This window comes from Pelobates fuscus, chromosome 11, assembly GCF_036172605.1.
Source record: "Pelobates fuscus isolate aPelFus1 chromosome 11, aPelFus1.pri, whole genome shotgun sequence".
Classification (NCBI taxonomy): Eukaryota; Metazoa; Chordata; class Amphibia; order Anura; family Pelobatidae; genus Pelobates; species Pelobates fuscus.
In genome coordinates, this window is record NC_086327.1 from 13,312,887 (window position 1) to 13,336,922 (window position 24,036).

The 24,036-nt window shown below is 39.1% G+C and overlaps 1 protein-coding gene across 5 annotated transcripts in view; it reads left to right on the forward strand.

Moving 5' to 3' along the window:
- The window catches only part of LRRC4B (leucine rich repeat containing 4B), a 316,729-nt gene that overhangs the window by 237,102 nt on the left and 55,591 nt on the right, over window positions 1-24,036 (forward strand). The window contains exon 1 of one of the 5 annotated variants that reach the window (XM_063437074.1): window positions 13,185-14,469. The exons of the other annotated variants lie outside the window; for them this stretch is intronic. The gene's annotated coding sequence lies outside the window, so the exon portion shown is untranslated. Of the gene's footprint in view, window positions 1-13,184; window positions 14,470-24,036 lie in introns of those variants that run through there. 5 annotated transcript variants of the gene reach the window in all.

The window sequence follows — 24,036 nt, forward strand, 5'->3', positions numbered from 1 at the left end:
CATATCCCAGATATACAGGGTTAGTAAATCGCTATATCCCAGATATACAGGGTTAGTAAATAGCTATATCCCAGATATACAGGGTTAGTAAATAGCTATATCCCAAATATACAGGGTTAGTAAAGAGCTGTATCCCAGATATACAGGGTTAGTAAAGAGCTGTATCCCAGATATACAGGGTTAGTAAAGAGCTATATCCCAGATATACAGGGTTAGTAAATAGCTGTATCCCAGATATACAGGGTTAGTAAATAGCTGTATCCCAGATATACAGGGTTAGTAAATAGCTGTATCCCAGATATACAGGGTTAGTAAATAGCTGTATCCCAGATATACAGGGTTAGTAAAGAGCTGTATCCCAGATATACAGGGTTAGTAAAGAGCTGTATCCCAGATATACAGGGTTAGTAAATAGCTATATCCCAGATATACAGGGTTAGTAAATAGCCGAGCTGTATCCCAGATATACAGGGTTAGTAAAGAGCTGTATCCCAGATATACAGGGTTAGTAAAGAGCTATATCCCAGATATACAGGGTTAGTAAATAGCTGTATCCCAGATATACAGGGTTAGTAAATAGCTGTATCCCAGATATACAGGGTTAGTAAATAGCTGTATCCCAGATATACAGGGTTAGTAAATAGCTGTATCCCAGATATACAGGGTTAGTAAATAGCCGAGCTGTATTCCAGATATACAGGGTTAGTAAATAGCCATATCCCAGATATACAGGGTTAGTAAATAGCTATATCCCAGATATACAGGGTTAGTAAATAGCTATATCCCAGATATACAGGGTTAGTAAATAGCTATATCCCAGATATACAGGGTTAGTAAATATCTATATCCCAGATATACAGGGTTAGTAAATAGCTATATCCCAGATATACAGGGTTAGTAAAGAGCTATATCCCAGATATACAGGGTTAGTAAATAGCTATATCCCAGATATACAGGGTTAGTAAATAGCTATATCCCAGATATACAGGGTTAGTAAATAGCTATATCCCAGATATACAGGGTTAGTAAATAGCTGTATCCCAGATATACAGGGTTAGTAAAGAGCTGTATCCCAGATATACAGGGTTAGTAAATAGCTATATCCCAGATATACAGGGTTAGTAAAGAGCTATATCCCAGATATACAGGGTTAGTAAATAGCCGAGCTGTATTCCAGATATACAGGGTTAGTAAATAGCCATATCCCAGATATACAGGGTTAGTAAATAGCTATATCCCAGATATACAGGGTTAGTAAATAGCTATATCCCAGATATACAGGGTTAGTAAAGAGCTGTATCCCAGATATACAGGGTTAGTAAATAGCTGTATCCCAGATATACAGGGTTAGTAAATAGCTGTATCCCAGATATACAGGGTTAGTAAATAGCCGAGCTATATCCCAGATATACAGGGTTAGTAAATAGCCGAGCTGTATCCCAGATATACAGGGTTAGTAAATAGCTATATCCCAGACATACAGGGTCAGTAAATCGCTATATCCCAGATATACAGGGTTAGTAAATAGCCGTATCCCAGATATACAGGGTTAGTAAATAGCCGAGCCGTATCCCAGATATACAGGTTTAGTAAATAGCTGTATCCCAGATATACAGGGTTAGTAAATAGCCGAGCTATATCCCAGATATACAGGGTTAGTAAATAGCCGAGCTATATCCCAGATATACAGGGTTAGTAAATAGCTATATCCCAGATATACAGGGTTAGTAAATAGTCAAGCTGTATCCCAGATATACAGGGTTAGTAAATAGCTATATCCCAGATATACAGGGTTAGTAAATAGCTATATCCCAGATATACAGGGTTAGTAAATAGCTATATCCCAGATATACAGGGTTAGTAAAGAGCTGTATCCCAGATATACAGGGTTAGTAAAGAGCTATATCCCAGATATACAGGGTTAGTAAATAGCTGTATCCCAGATATACAGGGTTAGTAAATAGCTGTATCCCAGGTATACAGGGTTAGTAAATAGCTGTATCCCAGATATACAGGGTTAGTAAATAGCTATATCCCAGATATACAGGGTTAGTAAATAGCTGTATCCCAGATATACAGGGTTAGTAAATAGCCGTATCCCAGATATACAGGGTTAGTAAATAGCTATATCCCAGATATACAGGGTTAGTAAATATCTATATCCCAGATATACAGGGTTAGTAAATAGCTATATCCCAGATATACAGGGTTAGTAAATAGCTATATCCCAGATATACAGGGTTAGTAAATATCTATATCCCAGATATACAGGGTTAGTAAATATCTATATCCCAGATATACAGGGTTAGTAAATAGCTATATCCCAGATATACAGGGTTAGTAAATAGCTATATCCCAGATATACAGGGTTAGTAAATAGCTATATCCCAGATATACAGGGTTAGTAAATATCTATATCCCAGATATACAGGGTTAGTAAATAGCTATATCCCAGATATACAGGGTTAGTAAATAGCTATATCCCAGATATACAGGGTTAGTAAATATCTATATCCCAGATATACAGGGTTAGTAAATAGCTATATCCCAGATATACAGGGTTAGTAAATAGCTATATCCCAGATATACAGGGTTAGTAAATAGCTATATCCCAGATATACAGGGTTAGTAAATAGCTATATCCCAGATATACAGGGTTAGTAAATATCTATATCCCAGATATACAGGGTTAGTAAATAGCTATATCCCAGATATACAGGGTTATTAAAGAGCTATATCCCAGATATATAGGGTTAGTAAATAGCTATATCCCAGATATACAGGGTTAGTAAATAGCTATATCTCAGATATACAGGGTTAGTAAAGAGCTGTATCCCAGATATACAGGGTTAGTAAATATCTATATCCCAGATATACAGGGTTAGTAAATAGCTATATCCCAGATATACAGGGTTAGTAAATAGCTATATCCCAGATATACAGGGTTAGTAAATAGCTATATCCCAGATATACAGGGTTAGTAAATAGCTATATCCCAGATATACAGGGTTAGTAAATATCTATATCCCAGATATACAGGGTTAGTAAATAGCTATATCCCAGATATACAGGGTTATTAAAGAGCTATATCCCAGATATACAGGGTTAGTAAATAGCTATATCCCAGATATACAGGGTTAGTAAATAGCCGAGCTGTATCCCAGATATACAGGGTTAGTAAATAGCTGTATCCCAGATATACAGGGTTAGTAAATAGCTATATCCCAGATATACAGGGTTAGTAAATAGCTATATCCCAGAATACAGGGTTAGTAAATAGCTATATCCCAGATATACAGGGTTAGTAAATATCTATATCCCAGATATACAGGGTTAGTAAATAGCTATATCCCAGATATACAGGGTTAGTAAATATCTATATCCCAGATATACAGGGTTAGTAAATAGCTATATCCCAGATATACAGGGTTAGTAAATAGCTATATCCCAGATATACAGGGTTAGTAAATAGCTATATCCCAGATATACAGGGTTAGTAAATAGCTCTATCCCAGATATACAGGGTTAGTAAATATCTATATCCCAGATATACAGGGTTAGTAAATAGCTATATCCCAGATATACAGGGTTATTAAAGAGCTATATCCCAGATATACAGGGTTAGTAAATAGCTGTATCCCAGATATACAGGGTTAGTAAATAGCTATATCCCAGATATACAGGGTTAGTAAATAGCTATATCCCAGATATACAGGGTTAGTAAATAGCTATATCCCAGATATACCGGGTTAGTAATAGCTATAATCCCAGATATACAGGGTTAGTAAATAGCTTTATCCCAGATATACAGGGTTAGTAAATATCTATATCCCAGATATACAGGGTTAGTAAATAGCTATATCCCAGATATACAGGGTTAGTAAATAGCTATATCCCAGATATACAGGGTTAGTAAAGAGCTGTATCCCAGATATACAGGGTTAGTAAATAGCTATATCCCAGATATACAGGGTTAGTAAATAGCTATATCCCAGATATACAGGGTTAGTAAATAGCTTTATCCCAGATATACAGGGTTAGTAAATAGCTATATCCCAGATATACAGGGTTAGTAAAGAGCTGTATCCCAGATATACAGGGTTAGTAAATAGCTATATCCCAGATATACAGGGTTAGTAAATAGCTATATCCCAGATATACAGGGTTAGTAAATAGCCGAGCTATATTCCAGATATACAGGGTTAGTAAATAACAGTGCTATATCCCAGCTATACAGGATTAGTAAACAGCTATATCCCAGATATATAAGGTTAGTAAATAACAGTGCTATTGTTATGGGCAAAGGCAAATATTACAAGTTTTAGAATGAAATGTTGTATTTCTTAAACTGTGTACTTTGTCTTTAAGAGATATTGCAAACTGACAAGGTGTTAGAAATGGAACATATTGTTTTTCATAATTGTTTCTTTAAGCAATAACCTCAGTGCATAATATGTTTGCACCATTTTGTCCCAGGCGAATTACAATAACAATAATGCATAAACAAGCTTCAAGGCTATCCTATGACTCTTTCAGTCCCCAATATACTGTGGTGACCTTAATAGATAAGCTATTCAGACTTGAAGACGCCATCTTGTCTCAATTTAATGGAACTTCCCCAAATCCAAATAATGCTTTGCTATGGGGAGGTCTAATGTGCGCGCGCGGCCATTGAAATGCATGCGCATTAGGTCTCACCCGCCAGCAGCCGGGCGGAGGTGACCCATGGGCGGAGGTGACCCAATGCCGATGACATCGGCGCTGGACCCAGGTAAGTGACTGAAGGGGTTATTAAGCCCTTCAGCACCGCAGGAGTGGGCCTTGAGAGAAGGGGAATCTATAGTTCCAGGAAAACAAGTTTGTTTTTCTGGAACTATAGTTTCCCTTAAATACTTGCCATAAACCAATTTGGGCAACAGTTACAACTGTGAGGCTTTTGACTTAAGTCTATAACAGGACTTCTGGATTCTGCAATTCTTCCTGTTTTCTATGTGAAATACTGCTCCGTGTTGCACAGCTATTTTTTGAAATAGGCTTTTTTTCTTTAGATTTCTACATTGAAAATGTGCATGTTTTTTAGCCCCAAGTGATTAGGTTTAACTTTCTCCCAGAGGCCAGGTGAGGTAGAGAAACCAACTTTGCTGATATCCTTTGTGTCCGTTTGTCTACGATGAGACAGAATGTCCCTTTTATATATATATATATATATATATATATATATATATATATATATATATATATAGCCCCTAGCTATAAATCTCATGCTAGTTCCTCCCTCTCATTTGCTGTTTATTATCAATAGGATATCTTAAAAGGAAAAAAACTCAAAAGGAATAATAAATGATATGTATTAACTAATCAAAATAAAAATATAATCTTTTTTCCACTTCATAGTATAGCATTTCCTTGTGGGTAATGAAGACATCGGAAGACAATTAGTTCCTTTCAAATTCTACGTCATTTCAAAAAAGGTCAGGCTTTGAGCAAAGTGATAGGTTAAAATACAATGGTTACCCTCCATTAGTAGTAAAGTGTGCAGTCTTCATTACCCTTAGTGCCAGCATAGCGTCTGATCTCAATAATTGACATTTTGACCTTCTCCAGTCATTTTCTGAATTAAGAGAAGACTGTTGGAAGAATGTGAAATCATAACTGACATTAGAGAACATGCTAAGGGAGTGCAGTGGGCTCCTGTAGGTTAGCGCAAACTCTGGTACAGAGGTTTGATTAAAATATGCCTCTAGATCCAATCTGTCAATCTATTTGCAAGCTCTGTGCAATTATGAATGTACCATGCCCCCTCAAAGTGCATTTCCTACAGGGAAAATAAGACGAGGAAAGCTGAAAGCCGTAAGTGAATGTCTGATATCCATAAGTAGACTGACAAACTCCAAAAGAGTAGCAGGTAGGAGATGTATGAGACTTGGAAACAATCGGTTCAGGAGACTTGGGAAGGTTCTGTGAAATGTTCTGACAGTCAGCCTATTCAAGGCATGTCATGTATGGGTCAGCCTATTCAAGGCATGTCATGTATGGGTCAGCCTATTCAAGGCATGTCATTTATGGGTCAGACTATCTTACCTTGTAAATGTATTCAGTAACTGTGTCATCATCCTATGGTTGTATTCTTCTTCAAAAAAATGTATTTCCCAGACCAGGGTCTCAAATGTTACCTGGAGTTCACAATGTTACATTGCAGAAATAAATAATAAAAATAAATAAATAAAAAAAACACAAAAAAAAGCTCCAGAGACACATTTGTTTGTAATTTGACAACAAAATGAATTCAGATTCTGAAGATTCTAAGATATTTCCCTCAAACAACATTGATGCCTAGATTTTAATCTATTTACCCAATTTTGCAATTTTCCTACCATTTTCAATCCATCCTCTTCCTTTATCCACATTTTTCCTTCAGTAAAACCTTTAATTTTCCCTTTTGTATTTACACCCATATTTGAACCAGTTCTCTGTGAAATAGCTCTGTATAATTCCCCTTCATTCTTCTGATTGTGTGATTCTGTGCCAGTGCAACAATAATTATCTATTACCCTCTCTCTTTCTCAATTCTATCTGCATCTCCATAGCCAAGGTTACAACTCCTCAATCTCACCACCTCACTCTTATGGCCTCCTTACACTCATCTCTGTTTTTGTCCAGGTTCGGATCTGAGCAGTTCCCTGAGATTGTGTCAAATTATATCACTTCACACTATATCAACTGTAACACACCACATAACCCAAAACCCCCCAATGATTATCCAATATACCCATTTCACTCTATTCTGCTTTACTCCACACCATCGACACACAGGTTTGTAAATCAGTGGACACAGAATTTAATTTGCTCAGTATTAATTTACTCAGTATTAATTTACTCATGCATTATAAAAGTAGGAAAACAAATATCAGGGGACTAAATACATGTTTTATTGCAGAGCTCTCCATGGCTTGCTTCTGGTAGTTAATTAGACATAAAATAGATAATCAATTTTATTAAAGTCTACAATTTTCTTCTTGGAGAATTTCAAAGATGGGAAATGGACGTCCACGGGGATTTTTATCTAAATGTTTTAATTGATGACAACGATGATTGTTACAATGTTTATATATATTAAAGGGCAATATAATACACATTATATACAAATAACAAAAAAAACAAAAAAAAAAAACAGAAAAAACAAACTGCCCGAACAAAAATACAAAAACAGGATGTCAACAAGTCCAACACACTGGATAATGTAGGAGAACCCAAAGAGGTCATAAAGGTCATAGAGAAATCATGGACAAGAGCTGCAGGGGGTGATGAAATTCGAAGAGGTAGGTGTACCTTGGGGTCCACACTTAGCAACAGGATATTACACCTTTGTCTTTTATAGTCTATTTCTGGAGAAACATGGAAAGAAGAGTGTTATAAACGCTGGTATGTCAGATACCCATTCGCTTCCGATTTCTCCCGAACTGCTAAATGCTGAGTTCGGGTGTTGATTCAGACGTTCTTCAGAAGACAATGCAGCATTCAGTCATTTCTCCCAGTAAGCAGATGCATACCCAAATATCAGCCTCAACTAGATGAAGGGTACAACAGGAATGATTTTATGAGGCCAACTAGCCTTATATGCAGGTCCCCATGCAAGGGGCACTCCCCCCTGGACCTGAGAGTAGACTACAGTAAACACACACAATTGCATTGGCTCTCAGGTCCAGGACACTCCAAAACAAAATAGGTAAATCCCTCCCCTGTGTCTAGGAGATAATTGAGTCAGCACTGTATTGAATTTAATTATCTCCAGGCACAAAAAAAACATATATTATTACAAAACCCCAATAATACATTTAACCCCTTAAGGACCACAATTCTGGAATAAAAGGGAATCATGACATGTCACACATGTCATGTGTCCTTAAGGGGTTAAACACACAAAATCCTCACAAAAGTTACATCCCCTGATAGCCCCGATCTGGGTGACCAACATATCCAAAAATCACCCAGATCGGTATAGGGGTTCAGGAATATCATGGAAGTCATAATTTGACCGACCGCACACATGGTGCTATGCCCAAAAATACTTCTACAGTTTCAGAGATAGTGGTCAGTCTATTTTGGGAAGTCTAAAAACTGAACAAATTCATGAACTGTTCCCCTGGCTCATAGTTAGCATTTGTTTCCCTAATTCGTGGGAACAAAACTACCACATAGCGCTCTCCTGGCTGGTCGTTGAAAAAAAGCAGGCGTTGGCAAAGTTGACCGGAGTTCGGGAAGTCGATTGTCCGATTTTAGTTCCAGGCACCAAGTTCCTCAATGACCAAGTCCTGCTGCTTCTTTTCATGCAAACAAGATGGCCACCATTTTCTCCAACACTGTTCGGCTATACGAACAGCAGCCACAGAGGAAGAGCATTTAATCCTGCGGTTTCCTTTGTAGATAATGAGCCAGGGGGGTGGTCGGAGTTCGGTAGTTTTATCTACCGAACGTGAAAATCCAATTTAACGAACCAAACAGGATAGTTTCTTCAAAAAGAGATATGTATTTCTATGTGAATGTAGAGTCAAACTCGATTAAGGTTGATAGTTGACATTGGTTTGTTGGGTGTAAGTAATTGAGTCTCGCTCCAGATTGAGGATGACAGCATATGTCCAGCATTTAGATGAATAGAGTATTCTGTTTCAACCTGTATCATGCTTCTCAATACATGGACTGGGTGATGGTGTATTCCCAGTGTGGAGAGGGATACTTTGTTGTTTTATGCTGGTATCTCCGGTATTAAACTCTCTGAGTACATTGACTGGGGTGATGGTGTATTCCCAGTGTGTAGAGGCATACTTTCTTGTTTGATGCTGGTATCTCCGGTATTAAACTCTCTGAGTACATGGACTGGGGTGATGGTGTATTCCCAGTGTGTAGAGGGATACTTTGTTGTTTTATGCTGGTATCTCCGGTATTAAACTCTCTGAGTACATGGACTGGGGTGATGGTGTATTCCCAGTGTGTGGAGGAATACTGTGTGGATTCAGACAGGCATTTTTTATTTTCGACTCTCAGGAGTCAGGACATAGGTTTGGAGTGATGGCCAGGTTAGGAAGTGTACATTGTGGGTTTAGAAAGATATCTCTGTTAACACATGGATTGGAAGTGATGGATTATTGACAGGGTAAGGAGGGTTACAGCGCAGTTTTAGACTAATGAGGGGGAATTTATCAAGACTAAACATCTACTATTTTTGGTGCAAAATACTACATACAGAGAGGCATTCTATTGGTTTCCTAGGTGATAGGTGTTTATTTAACCCACAGCCCCAGAATAGTACCTGGTTTCTTGATATATCTCACCCTCATGTCTTGCATTGGTGGTTTAATGAAGTTTTTATGAAGACAGAAGAAGTTTATTAATATATTATAATTTAAAAAAAAATGTGTCCATCCCTGAATAATCTGTACAAGGACATTCAGATGGCTTATAGTTCAGCATGTACATTTATGTACCCTTAAATACATACTGACTATACTTTCATGCAGTTGTGATAACAATTCATCACTAGGATCATAGAACCACAGGTCTAGTTCATAAAATGCCAAGTACCCATGTTTCAACACCACGAAGCCAGGATTAAAGGGACTCTTAAAACATATGAATGACTACATCGTGATGTAGTGGTTTCGGTGTATAGTTGTAAAACATTGTCGATTCTGAAAAATTACAAAATTCACATTTCTCTGAAACCACACCTCTGGTGGCTGTCAGACAGGTGCTTAAGGTGTTTGATTTTCAATTTTTTCGAATGTTTTTAAAAACACGTGATATGAGCACTACAAATTGATAATGGGGGTCTCAATGACAAATAGAACCATTGGGTTCAATGCTTCATTGTAAAAAACATTTGATTGGGTGAGTGCGGAAAATGGGAAAATGTCCCCACTGCTTCTCTGTAAGAAGCGTTCGATTGGACGGAGATCATCATTCGTGATGATCTCACAGTTGGTGGCGCAGCTGTGAAGAAGAACTGGATTGCAGGTAAAATAAATAGTTTTTTTCTGTAATTAAGAAAGGGGTGCCAGTAATATCAGTAGAGGTAGGGAAGCTTTAATGTTAAAAATAAATAAGTGTATTTTTAATATTAAAGTGTTTATTTGCAAAAAAAAAAAACAACTTTAAAATATGATTGTGATCACCTATCTAATCTGTATGCTTATTTCTTCAAATCTTGCTATCAGACATTCAGATAGTTCAGCCACTCTGTCAGTCTGTGCTAGGTTTTACATATTCTCTATTTTATATGTATGTTATTATACATTCTCTCTGTTCTAAGGTTGCTTTATCGTGTTTTTATCTCGCTTGTAAATGTAATAATAGAAATACATTGTAACATGCATGTAGACATTTTCAAGTTTATCGAGTTCAACTTTTCACACATCCTGCAGTTGATCCAAAACAAGGAAAAATATCCAGATTGCATCCAAAAGGGGAAAAAGCCCATCTGGACCTTAAAATGGAATAAAATATCCTTCTGGACTCCAAAATTGCAATCATAATTGTCATTTGATCCACCGTCTGTCAATAATATCATGAACACGTTCGAATTGACTGTTACAGCCTAGAATTTTCCATGTCTTTATAGACATCTAGTAAATTTATTAAAGAAATTAAGTGAATTTTTGGTATTATAACACTTTTTTACTTACTATAAATTAGTGCTTCATGTATATTATTGCTGTTTTTTTAGGTAGTGAATGTGCTAAATATCTACTTTGTGAACACTGATGCTACATGTGTGAGTTCATAAATGTCAAACACATGCTAAAAGCCCATCATTGTGCAATTCCCCAAGACAGGACAACATGTTTTGTTCTCCAGCCAAACTGTGTAGGTGTCTAACCAAATAAATACCGAATACTGTTGTTAGTAGAAGTGCAAACAGTAGGCAGGTCCCTCTTGCAGGTATAGATACCCGTGATCTAGTACCCAGGACCCCTCCTATAGATACATATTTCTTGGAGCTCGCCTGTGATTAGACATGTGCATTAGTTTTCGTACGAATATGATTTCGGCCAAAAATTCATTTTTTTTCTTATTTGTTTACTAAAATGTAAACGAAAGACCTAAAAATGAAATATAAACGAAATGAAAGGGCAAATGCCGAATATGCAGGCGGCTAAGTAAAAATCCGGTAAGGAGGCGCTGGCCACCAGGTTAACAAGACATTTGCCGTGGGCATTTGGGGCAGCTTTTCTTGCCGCCCGCTGGAAAATGCCACCCAATACGTTCCCAGCCTGAGTTTTGTCATTCCTAGAGCAGCACAAAACCAGGATACACCACTGCACACACAGTCACCAAATCTGCCTCCTGTTTTTTTTTTTTAATGGCCACATAGGAGAGCAGAGGCCGGAGACATTCCCTGGTGTCTTATGTTTGGGGAAGCAGGGACTGCTTCCTGCTTCCCCCTCTGAATGTGGCAATATCCAGGAAAGAATGTCTGGGACTGGACTGGAGGAGTGAGTCTCCACGGCTGCTGCCTCAGTGATGGTGGTGCACAGCACGTGAGGTACCTGCACCATCCAGCACCCAGGGCACATGCTCCCCAAGCCCTCCTTAGTTTTGCTGCAGCCTGCAGTGATGGCATATTATATGCTTTCCTGCACCGATGATGCTGCAGTGGTAGCATCTATTGTGTGTTCCTCCAGTCACTTGGCACCGTGGGCGAACATCTATGTTGACACCTCTGCCCCCAAATGTAAAACTTTTGTGTGTCACTTTTGCAACCGCGCATCTGTGTGTATCTCTTAGCCTAAGTTACTTCATACATCATACATGCATTTTTTTTTTATTTTTTTTTTACAAATTAACTAGGTAACGCCTCCCACCTTCCCCCCCTGCTCCTTCCCCCCCCCCCCCCCCCCAAGCTTACATGTAGAGAGCAGGTCGGTTACTTCCTAATTGTTTAGCTCAGTGAAGCTAAAATCAAGAGGCAGAAATTGCCCAGAGCACCTGCCGTGCCTGGCAAAGACTTCTCATTGAGCTGCATTAGGATGTCAGTGATTGGACAGCCCCATAATCTCATTGAACAAATGCATAAGTAAAAGCATGCATGTTTCTATTTGAGGTATATCTACTAAACAGGGATTTTTACATATTTTGTATTTGAGCAGTGGAGTGTCCCTTTAATGGGCATGTGGTGGGAGCGGAGACCTGAGCACATTCCTTGGTGTCTATTGGTTGGGAAAGCAGGAACTGCTTCCTACTTCCCCCTATGCATGCATCCGTTTTCAGGAAAGCATGGCTGGGCCTGTGGAGCGAGTCTCTGCGGCTGCTGGGAGAGTCAGCGCAGCTCGTGCAGCTCCCCTCTCCATTTGGCGCCCAGAGCACATGCTTCACATGCCTTCACCGCTGCGTGCAATGGTGGCATATTGGGGGCTTTCCGGCACCGATTATATCTAGAGGGCCTTACTCAGTGGTGGAATCTAGTGAGTGTTCCTTCAGTGGCAGCACCTAGTGAGCCTTCCTGCAGTAGTGGCATCCAGTGAGTGTCCCTTCAGTGGCAGCACCTAGTGAGCCTTCCTGCAGTAGTGGCATCCAGTGATTGTCCCTTCAGTGGCAGCACCTAGTGAGCCTTCCTGCAGTAGTGGCATTCATTGAGTGTTCCTTCAGTGGCCTTCATATAATTGTGGCACCTTGGGAGGCCTTCCTTCAGTGGTAGCATCCAGTTTGGATGTCGACTCTTGTGGCTAGTCTGTAGTGTGATATTCAATGCCTCCGAGCTGTTAGTGCAATGCATAATAGAGGTCTACTTCATGTCATTGTCCCACCTGCCCAATGTTACACTATATGCAATGATTAACAATAATAAACAGATATTTTCATATTTACACATTTTTTTTCCAGTGACTAGAACTTTAAAGCCTGATTCATGTTTTGTGTAGCGCCCAGTCGGTATAACTATCAAACACATAAAATAATTAAAAGCTTCTCGGCTCTGTTGTCTATTCATGTAACATACATGTTTTATATTCATTATAGTGATTTCCTTCTAAGCTCGTCTGAAATGTGCATTTTATTGTCTAATTGCATTTGGCTTTGCGTCACTATTGCCTTTTCCACGGCTCTCCCCCTGTCTTTCCCTCTCTCCTTCCCATATATAGTTCTCCCACTAAACATGTCAGCCCTGGGATCTGCCTCCACCTCCCCGGGTAGGAGGGGCTGGGGTCTCAACCACACAAATGGACTGTTGGTTTTCTATTCCAGCTCAATTCTGCACCTCTTCTTCAGCTAATGGAAGGACCAATCAGCACTGTGGCACTGGAGATAGGTAATTAGATAATTGGATTTTATTTGTTCAATCAAGTGGATAGAAGGAGAAGAAGGAAAAAAAAAAACAGCAGAGTGCAAAAAAAAAAAAAATAGAAAGAAAGAAAAAAAGACGAAGAAGAAAATAGCTAATTTTGGTTGAGCAATTTATGGAGAGGCTTGACATTCTTCATCCCTCTAGGCCTTTTATTTTGGGAGATATCGATGCATCCTGCAGATAAAATGATTACCCTGGATTTCCAGACGGGAGAGTGCGAGCTCAGGATGGGACAATCTAGAAGGCATTAGGAGGGCTGGGAGATTTTTTTTTTTCGGGCAGGTTGAATAAACCCCCTTCTATTAATCTTTCACAAAGCATCTTTGGCGGTGGTGGTTGTGGTGGGGGTTGGTTGGTTGGTTGGTTGGATGGATTGAACGATCCGACAAGATGGAATCCGAGGGCAGCTGCACAGACAAACTGCTCTGACAGAAAAACCAAGCAGAGGACACTGACAGAGAAGAAGCGGAGGAAAGGATGGACGGGAAGGCATACTCTGAAAGGTTCGCTGCACTGCTGTGTGACTAGAAAACATAATTACATCACAAAGGAGAAATTATTTCACTCGGAAAACAGAGCTGACTGGGGGGGGGGGGGGTTGCCTCGAGTCCAGGGTGGGGAGGGGGAGAGATCGCCTGCAGCTTGCAGGGCACGAGGAGAACAAGCCCACGGACAAGAAGCAAAGACATTTCTTAGAGCAAAATGGCAGGGATCTTCTTTTTGGAGGCAGACGTTGGATGCTGTGTGTGATGCACCTGCCACTACCTGTCTAAGGGCAGGAGCCACACGAGAGGAAGCAGATCTGACGCACTCAGCCGTGGTGGGCCCTGCGGTCTTAACATCAGATTGCTGCTTCTATTATCGCCCGATTATTTCCCCATCGCTCGTTTTATTTTTAATTCTACCTTTTTTTTTTGTCTCTCTCTCTCTCTCCTCTGATGGACTAAGGATTTAAGGATGATAAGAGGCAGACCCTGAAATTAATCTGCAATATAAATATATCTATTTTATTTTTGTGTGGAGGCGAAGGAGGGAGTCTTGGTCGTGATTAAATCCCCTCAGAGATGCCAGAGGGAGGAGGAGGAGGAGGCGAGAGAATCTTTTCAAAGGATGTGCTCCAGACCTGGAGATGGGTGAGTGGTAACCATAGAAATGACTCCAGTGGGGAGAGCAGACAAGGAGGCGATAGGAACAACTTTCCTCTGCTTTTGTTCATCTTGTCCCCTTATATTGCTGCATTACAGAGAGCCTAAGACGCTGGCCATATCAGAGGGCCGTGAGCAGCACAGCCCATCATTGTGTGTCTGATTGCATGGGGATCCATAACAATGCAGTGTTTATTATGGGCTCAATACACCCTTTCCTTTCCAGGTAGAATGCATTGCTCACACACAGTGGGGGGCTGCCCATTAACCCCCTCCCCTCCAATTAAACAATCAATATGGCACAGGGTCCCAGACAAGGAGGACAGATAGCACACCAGGTGAGGGGAAGAGAAATCCTGTTTATTAGGAGAAAATAACATACACGGTGAGGTGTTTTGTTTGAACCTCAGGCAAAACGAGCATCCCACTGCTTCGCTGTATTAACCCTTTCACTATCACATGGCTCAGTGCTGCCTTCCATTAACCTTATCATTGCCACAGAGATCTTGATGGCTCCCTGCATTAGCCCTAGCACTATCAGAGATCTTGCTCTTTCACTGCATTAACATCCTCTCTGTTTCACACAATTAACCCTTTCAATAACAGAGAGCATGCTGTTCCCCTGCCTTAACCTTTTTAGCGCCATAGTTTTTACTTTTACATTTTTATTTTGTTCTGTGCGGCGCGTTAAATTCTTCACTGCCACACTGATCACTGCCTCTCTGAATTAACCTATTAATAGCCAGATATATTATGGCTGCTCTGCATTAACCCCTTCACTGCTAGAGATCTCATTTTTTTTTTTACTGCATTAACCTCCTCACCGACAAACATTTTTCCAGGTCACTGCTGTCCGAGACACCAGTATTCCCCTTCTTCACCCATTAACCCTTCACAGACATAACTACCATTATCCCCTTACTGTGTGTAATTAATTAATAGTAGCTCATTGTATTGCTATTCTGAACCCAGTATATCTGTTATCTGCTCCTTCATGGCATTAACCCCTTACTGTCAGAAACACCTGTATCTTCGTTGAATAATTAATTGACCCCTTCACTGCCATGACAACCATCACAGCCAGTGTTTTACTAATTATACTCCTTCCCTGAACTAACATCCTTTTTTTGTACGGCCTGTTAAAACATCACTGTCAATGAAGTTACTCTTTAACTACATTGAGCCCAACATTAACCCCTGTCATTCATATTACACTGGTTACATTTTGTGACTGAGTGATAACCTGTTTATTCTTACTTTATGAACCCATTCCCAGTCCAAAATATCAAACCGTGCCCATACTGCCTTAACCCTTTAGCTCTAACATAGTGAGTCACACACCTTATCCCTTTATTAGACGTATCGACATTCAATTTCTTTACTAAATACAACTAAAACACTGGATGTGCCCACGTCTTTATGCAAATTTACCAATTTATAGCCTTATCGCAATAGCCCATGTTGCATTAAAACTGACACCTGTAGATTACAGGTGATGGCTGCAAAAATGAGAAATTTAGTTCCTAATACACCCAACCTGTGGAACATTATGGCTTCAAGTGGATTAGTTGGCCTATAGACTGAAAGCTAATATGCGAGACAGGATTCGAGGCCCATTCACTTTGGTCTGTACTGGGCTTGATGGGCCTATTGGTGCAGTGCAGTATCGAGCTATCTTCCTGTCAGTTTAAAGTAAGGGGCCTGTAATCAACCCCCCCACACATACATAATATCTCAGGGATCGCCAGAATCTAAAGACTTGCAGGACTGAAAAATAATTCTAAAGATGAAATGGAGTAAATGGGTGGCTCTATAGTAAAATAAAAAAAACTGACTGTGTGGAAAAGATTGCATTTCAATGCAGTGCAAATGCTTGGTTTGTTCTTTTGAACTGATACACATTCCATAGAAACTTCCTATTCTTACCAATTAGATTAAAAGAAACCTTTTTTTCAAATCTCTGTAATGAAGAAATAGCTTTAAAATGGCTTGTTCTGTTTTCGTATTGACGCACTCAGTACAATGATTCATTCTGCATCTCCAGAGAGCTCGATGTTGTATCTGCAGGTGATATGATCTGGTGAATATTTCCCTATTCCCCTCATTTAAAACATGTAATACGAATCGCTATTATTTGAAAAGTTGGGTAATATATGAGAACTGATTTTAAAATCTATGTAATTTTGTCAGATAAGTGATATCAGCCATATAAAGAGGGCTGTTTATAATATTTGTTGTGTATATGTTTTTCCTTTTTAAGTTATCTATCAAAAACTTGAAAAAATAAAAAACAATATGGATTCGAGGGGGACTACCACTTCAGAAATTGACTCAACTGAATCAACCAATGAAAATCTTGTTTAACTTGTGTTAACCTTTTCATCATGTGATCCTCAGTTTTCTTTTAAATATATGTTAAACGATTTAGCAAAGGAGATAAAAAAAATCGACTGGAGTCCTGGCACAGTCAGGGCACACTATGCAAAACAGGAGGTGAAATAGAAAAACTGTTTCTGCTTTAAGTCTTTCACTAACTATGTCCAGTGTTGGAAACTGGCAACATTTATAATAATGACTGCCAGGGAGTCAAGATGGAGGTGTCCAGTTACAGTGTGCAGCTAAACACAGCATTGTGGATTCCAACATTTTACTTTATTTTTCACAGCTCAGAAACACATATTTGCTAAATAAATGGGATTAACTAAATATCTATATATAGAAAAAAAAACTAAACTGGGAATTGACAGCTCTCTTTCAAAGTCAGCTTGTTCAAAAATGTTCAGGGCCTACGAATACAGTTTGGCACTTTGACGTCATTTTCTGTAAAATAATCAAATATTGAAACTTACATTTGGAACAGACTTTGCTTGTAGAAAGGTGACATATCTGACATTTACTGGGAGCAGTTAATAAGATAATGGAAAGAGTCAGGTAATACTGGGGGAAGATGAGAAGATACAGGATGAGATTAGTTGTTCTATAAGTTATTGATGAGATTTTGGAGCGATATTGGAATATTTGGAGAATCAGTGTATTACAGTGAGGAGATACAGGGTGAGATAAAGTGTATTGGAAACAGGTGGAGACATACCAGATGTGATGAAGTGTATTGAGGAGCAGGAGATGTTGAGGAAATACAAGGTTAAGGGGTATTGGGGTACTTGATATTCAGGAGATGTAGTGGGGAGCAGTTAAGGAAACATAGACGGGAGTCTAAGATTATTGAATCTGTGTGAGTGGTTATGGAGATACATGATGGAACTAAGGTGTATTGGTAAGCAGTTAGGAAGATACAGGTTGATGATATGTGTCAAAAGTGTTTAGTGACATATAGGGTGGAGTTGAGTTGTATTGAGGAGTTGTTAGAGACAAAGGGATTGAGTTGTAATGAGGAGTGGTTACGGACATATAATGGTGAGTTGAGTTGCATTGAGGAGTGGTTACGGGCATATAGTTGGGAGTTGAGTTGTATTGAGGAGTGTTACGGACATATAGAAGGGAGTTGAGTTATATTGAGTACTTTTAGTGAGGAGTGGTTAGGGACATATAGGGGGAGCTGAGTTGTATTGAGGAGTGGTTACAAACATATAGGGGGAGTCAAGTTGTATTGAGGAGTGGTTAAGGAGTTGAGTTGTATTGAACACTTGTAGTGAGGAGTGGTTAGGGACATATAGGGGGAGTTGAGTTGCCTTGAGGAGTGGTTAGAGACATTTACAGGGGAGTTAAGTTGTATTGAGGAATGTTTAGAGACATATAGGGGGAGTTGAGTTGTATTGAGAAGTGGTTAGGGACATAGAGGAGAAGGCTTATAGGAAATTGATACAAAGAAATTGGAAAAATCTGAGAAGTAATGAAATGTTCATTAAATGATTCAGGAATATAGTAGCTGTGGTGTATAGGGGAACAGTTCAGAGGACACACTAAGAATTACAATGTATCAGACAACAGATTCTTATATATCCAAAACAAATTGGATGTATTGGAACAATGAGAAATAGAATGGAGTTGAGGCATTTTCAGAGCAGTTGAGAGATGCTTGGTGGATTTGTGACAGTGTGAACAGAATCATCAGGAGGCGTACTGGAGTGTAGTTGAGAGTTACTAGAGAAAGCTAAATTTTAATGTGAAATAGTTGAGGAGATACAAGAAAAAGTAAATATATAATAAGCCAGTGAAGAGAAAATGAAAAATTAATGAGGTGCATCGAAAGCATCTGAGAGATACAGCAGGAGTAGGAGTAGAAATATAGGTTTCAAGCAGATTTTTGGATACCTTGTGAGCAGTTGAAGAGATCTCTGATACGTTAAGATGTTTTGGTAACTGTTGAGGTATTGGAGAAAGTTAAAGGGTTACTTCAAGCACCTTGACCAATTCAATAATCTGAAGTGATCATGGTGCCAGGACTCCATATGAGAATCTTTTCACTTTGAAATGCAGCACATATGGAGTTTTACCCATTTGCTGCCAGTGATTTAAGTCCACCTCTTTCGCATCATTAGGGTGGCATTAGCGCAGAGTTTGATTGGCTGACGCTCTCAGTCAATGAATGTCTGGCAGGATCAGCATCCAGCTGCTGCAGCTCTGCAGAAGCCGGATGTCATCACAGAGAGTTGGTGCCCAGAATTTGAGGAACTACAGGGCAAGTTGAACTGTATGTTAGGAGCAGTTGAGGAGATGGAGAAGAAGGTTAAGGTATGTTAGAAGCAGTTGATGAGATGCAAAAGAAGGTTAATGTAAAGAGGAGAAGTTGATGAGATAAAGATGAAGGTTAAGGTATGTTAGGAGCAGTTGATAAGATGGACGAGAAGGTAAAGGTATGTTAGGAGCAGTTGATAAGATGGACGAGAAGGTTAAGGTATGTTAGGAGCAGTTTATGAGAAGGAGAACAAGGTTAAGGGATCAGTTGATGAGACAGAGAAGAAGGTAAAGGTATGTTAGAAGCAGTTGAGGAGACAGAGATAAAGGTAAAGGTATGTTAGGAGCAGTTGATAAGATGGACGAGAAGGTTAAGGCATGTTAGGAGCAGTTGATGAGATGGAGAAGAAGGTAAGGTATGCTAGGAGCAGTTGATGAGATGGAGAAGAAGGTTAAGGTATGCTAGGAGCAGTTTAGGAGACAGAGAAGAAGGTAAAGTATGTTAAGAGCAGTTGAAGAGACAGAGAAGAAGGTTCAGGTATGTTAGGAGCAGTTGAAGAGACAGAGAAGAAGGTTCAGGTATGTTAGGAGCAGTTGAAGAGACAGAGAGAAAGATAAAGTATGTTAGGAGCAGTTGAGGGATATAAGATGCATTATATATATTATATCATTGATAAAATGCATAGCAGGCTAAGTAAATTGTTGTGGAGCACATGCGAAGATACAGGGGAAATTTGCATTGATAGGCAGTCATTTTGAGATGTAAGCCACAGTGTTGTCAAGTGTGACAACACTAATTGATAGCTAAAAGACATACCAGGTGACCTCAAGTATTGTTCTTCATTAGACAATAAAATGGTGGCATATCTAATTACATATCTTCTTTGATCACCTCGGTTAACAACTTCCTTGTACCTAATCTTGGTGGCAGTCTTTGATTTGGTTTTCATTGTGTTAGCACAAACTGTATTTGAAGTAGAATTCCCAGAGGTGCACAAGTGTGAATCCCATCATTCACTCTCTACGGAGAAATTGTGCTTTTCTCAAGAGGAGGTTTTTTCACAATTACATATAATTACATGCATTTTTTAGACTAAATAAATTCCCATTAGTGCTCTGTGTATTTAAGCTGTTTGGGGAAGACTTATCAATGAAAAACCACGTGCTTTTCTCGGGCAAAGCACTAAATAATGAAGGAACAATTACCATGGAAACCATTTAGGATGTCTCTAAATATTTAGAAATGTACACCCTAAATACTCCCTGTTTTGTGTTGATACATTTCCGTCAATCTTACTAGGTAATTACTATAATACGAGACTGAAAAACATGACATACAACATAGCTTGAGTCAGTGGTGGTAAGTTAGCAGGAAGTTGCCCGTCTAGATGACATTTTATGAAAATACCAGAATAACACACTGGGTGGCGCGCTCAACATGCAACAAAAAGTGCAAATGCCGAATAAAAAAATAAAAAAATACCCAATTTGGTTATTATCTTGGTAAATGGCTGTAAAAAAATGAACTTAACATAGAGCAGTATAGTCCAAGAACATATACAAATCACCTTTATATATGTATATTCACATCCCACTCACATATATTAGAGCCTGTAAACAAACTGGCTCAGGTTAAAGCGTTTATTGAAGTGGTGATGGTAGTTCAGTATTCACTCCAGCAAAGAGCCTCTCTCCCAACATTAGATATAAATATTTAACTTATTGAACAGAAAAAAATAGTAAAATCTTACATGGAAGTTCACAGTCTTCAGCTATAGATACTTTAAAAACACAACGCGTTTCGACCTCTCAGTAGGTCTTCATCAGGTGTAATGAAGTGTGTCCGGCCACCTAGGTGAATATATACCCCTCTAAATTAACACGGAAACATGTTCACATGAGACAAGAACCCTTCCCTCCTTCCCATATCGAATGTACCTTACCCCACCTCTAACATAGCAGAACTTCCGATTATGACGTAGAACACAATATATACTGAAACAAACAACTTAGTCCCAGTTTCTGTAATTCCACCAGTATGCAAAATGGTGTTGTGGGAACTTCCGGTGATGTATTTCCGTTTGGCGGCTTCCTGTTTTGTATCTTCACATTCCGTCCCTAGGAAAAAAAATTCTTCAAAGAGTCCATGCCTTGGATGTTTCCATGGCAACAAATACAACTCCATTGATTAGATACTTAAAAACAAACAAAATAGAAAATAGTGTTAGATCTGGTCTAAATATATAAAACACGGCTACATAACCTATAAAATAAATTTATATCCATTCCATTCAAAAGATATATTTAATCAAATCCTATCACTCAGCATATAAAAACATCTATGATAATGAGCCCAGAGAGACAAAAAACAAAATGAGAAGCCACATCAAATGCATAGAACATAGAGCCCTATATTATTATTTTTTTTTATTAGAGAAGGTATTAACAAGAAGTCCGATTTCGGAGAATGTATCTGCAGAATAATACTAAGATTTGTTTTACCATATTTTAGGAAATACTTCACAAATAGTGCAAAATGTACACTGTAAAAACCCTTAGTGTGCATAACACAAAGAAAAAAAAGTATGGCCAGTCACTAGAAAGAAACATTATAATACAAAAAGAAGCGTTAGATAAGAAATCTAAGGCATCAACAGGACCAGTATCTTAACAGAAACGGTGAAGGGTGCACGGATATCTTTTGAGCTGAAAGGTTTGTGCATTGACAACAACACAAAGAAATAGGTGGTACCTAGAATAAAATACATGCAGAGAGGTGGGTGCATGGAATATCCTTCAATCTGAGCAGTGGGTAGATAGAATGTTATACAAGCAGTAATGTGGGCAGGAGAATGGAAAAGTCTTCTAGTAGAGAGTTGTGGAGCATGAAATAGTCTTCCAGAAGAGTGAACGAAGCTTTGAATAGTCTTTCAGCAGAGAATTTGGAGCATGGGATAGTCGTCCGGTAGGTCGGTTAGACATAAGATCGGCTTCCAGCAGAGGGGTTAGAGGATTGAATAGTTTTCCAGCTCCAGCATAGAGTTTGGAATATGGGATAGGCTTTCAGAAGATGAGATAGAGAATAGAATGTTCCTCCAGCAGAGAATCTGGAGCATGGAATAGACTTCCATCAGATGGGTTGGAGCATTGATTGGTTTTCCAGCAGAGAATTTGGAGCATTGATTAGTTTTCCAGCAGAGAATTTGGAGCATTGATTAGTTTTCCAGCAGAGAATTTGGAGCATTGATTAGTTTGCCAGCAGGGCAGAAGGGCTGGGGCATGGAATGGCCTTCCAGCACTAGGGTGGATGGATGCAATATAATGCAAGCAGAGGGATTGTAGATGACAAGGCATATAGATTTAATAGGCTTGGAATATATCCTGAATAGGAATGAAAGAAAGAGTAAAGGTGCTCTACTAGATAGAGCAGAGTCAGAACAGAAGATTAAACTGGTTCTTTTTCCATTAATATATCTGATTCTGCAACATGTAATCAATAAAATCCTATTTTACTTTCAGCATATCTGCCCTTGCACATGGCCCTCTCTGGACCTCTTCACATACAAAGTGGTGATTCATATTTGATGTATTTTACCTGTTTTGTGGAAGAGATTTTAATTTCTTCTGAACAAAATTTTAAGTGGCTCAGTCATCAGAAATATTCTCTGCGCTGTCACGGCACTTTAAAAGCTGTATATAGCTTTTGTTAATATGAGGCAATTCAAAACCTCTCAGGGTTATTCGCTAAACTGATAATAATAAGGAACTAACCAGGAAATTACAAATTCTAGTCTAGTTTTTTGCAATTCAGTTTTCAATTCAACGCAGGTCACTGCACAGCTAGCCACTAAATGGTGAATTGTTGGGAAATCTCAAGGCACTTGCAGATGTAAGGCCGAAAGAGCAGATACGGAAGTAGTCAAATGGGGTTTATCAACTAAACTCTGAATTGTAGAACATTAAATACTAAATTACAGAATTAAAGCTAAAATAGCTGAACTGGAAAATAAGCAATGTTTCCAAACTGACTACTGTGACGGACCACCTGGCACCCCGACTGGATGCCTCCGCCAATAGATGCTTCCTAGTGCTCACCGAGTATTTCCAAGAACCATAACCACCATAACCACCGGAGACCGTTAGCTGCCGCAGCTTGGCTGGGGTCTCGCTGTCCTCCACCCACCCTGGACCCAAGTCAGGGATCCAGCTTCCAGTGGGTGGACCTCTCCTCCTCCAGAGAGTATAGCAGGATAGCTCTTACAAGAGCTAGTGGTATAGCTGGTATAGCTGTTCCCTACAAGCACGAGTAGAGGCTCTGTGTTTAGGGTGAAGTTGAATTGTTTACTGGCAGTTTAGTGTTTAAAGATACAAATTCTGTCATACCTGTTACGCAAATTAGTTAATACTAGACTCGTGCTAAATGTTTTGAATCATTCCATCCATATTAAATTCATGATAATTAATACTAGAATATATTGTTTCAAAATCGATTCCTTTGATGATTACCAAGAATTTTATTTAGATAAATCGCTTGAAAATTGTTTTTGCCCAAAAATGGACAACATTTCAAATTGTATCACAAACGATCAGTATAGCTGGATTATGCTTCAGAAACTTTTCACCAAGTGTTTACGTTCCGGCAAGGGTTGCCTATGTAAAAATAAGGATTTTTAAAGACCAGTTATGCCAATATATTAATAGAGAGAGTGAAGTGAGAATGTCAAAATCATATATGGGGCACCAGAAACACCCTCAACTGGACAATGCAAACAGAAAAATCTTTAACAAGAGTTAGTAGAGAATTCAATAAAGTGCAAGATAATTGGGCTGGTGATGCAAGAGTTAATTATAAATATGTTTTCTCCGACCCAGTAAGTACTCACTACCCCAGCAGAGCAAAGACTATGCCTTACGGATATA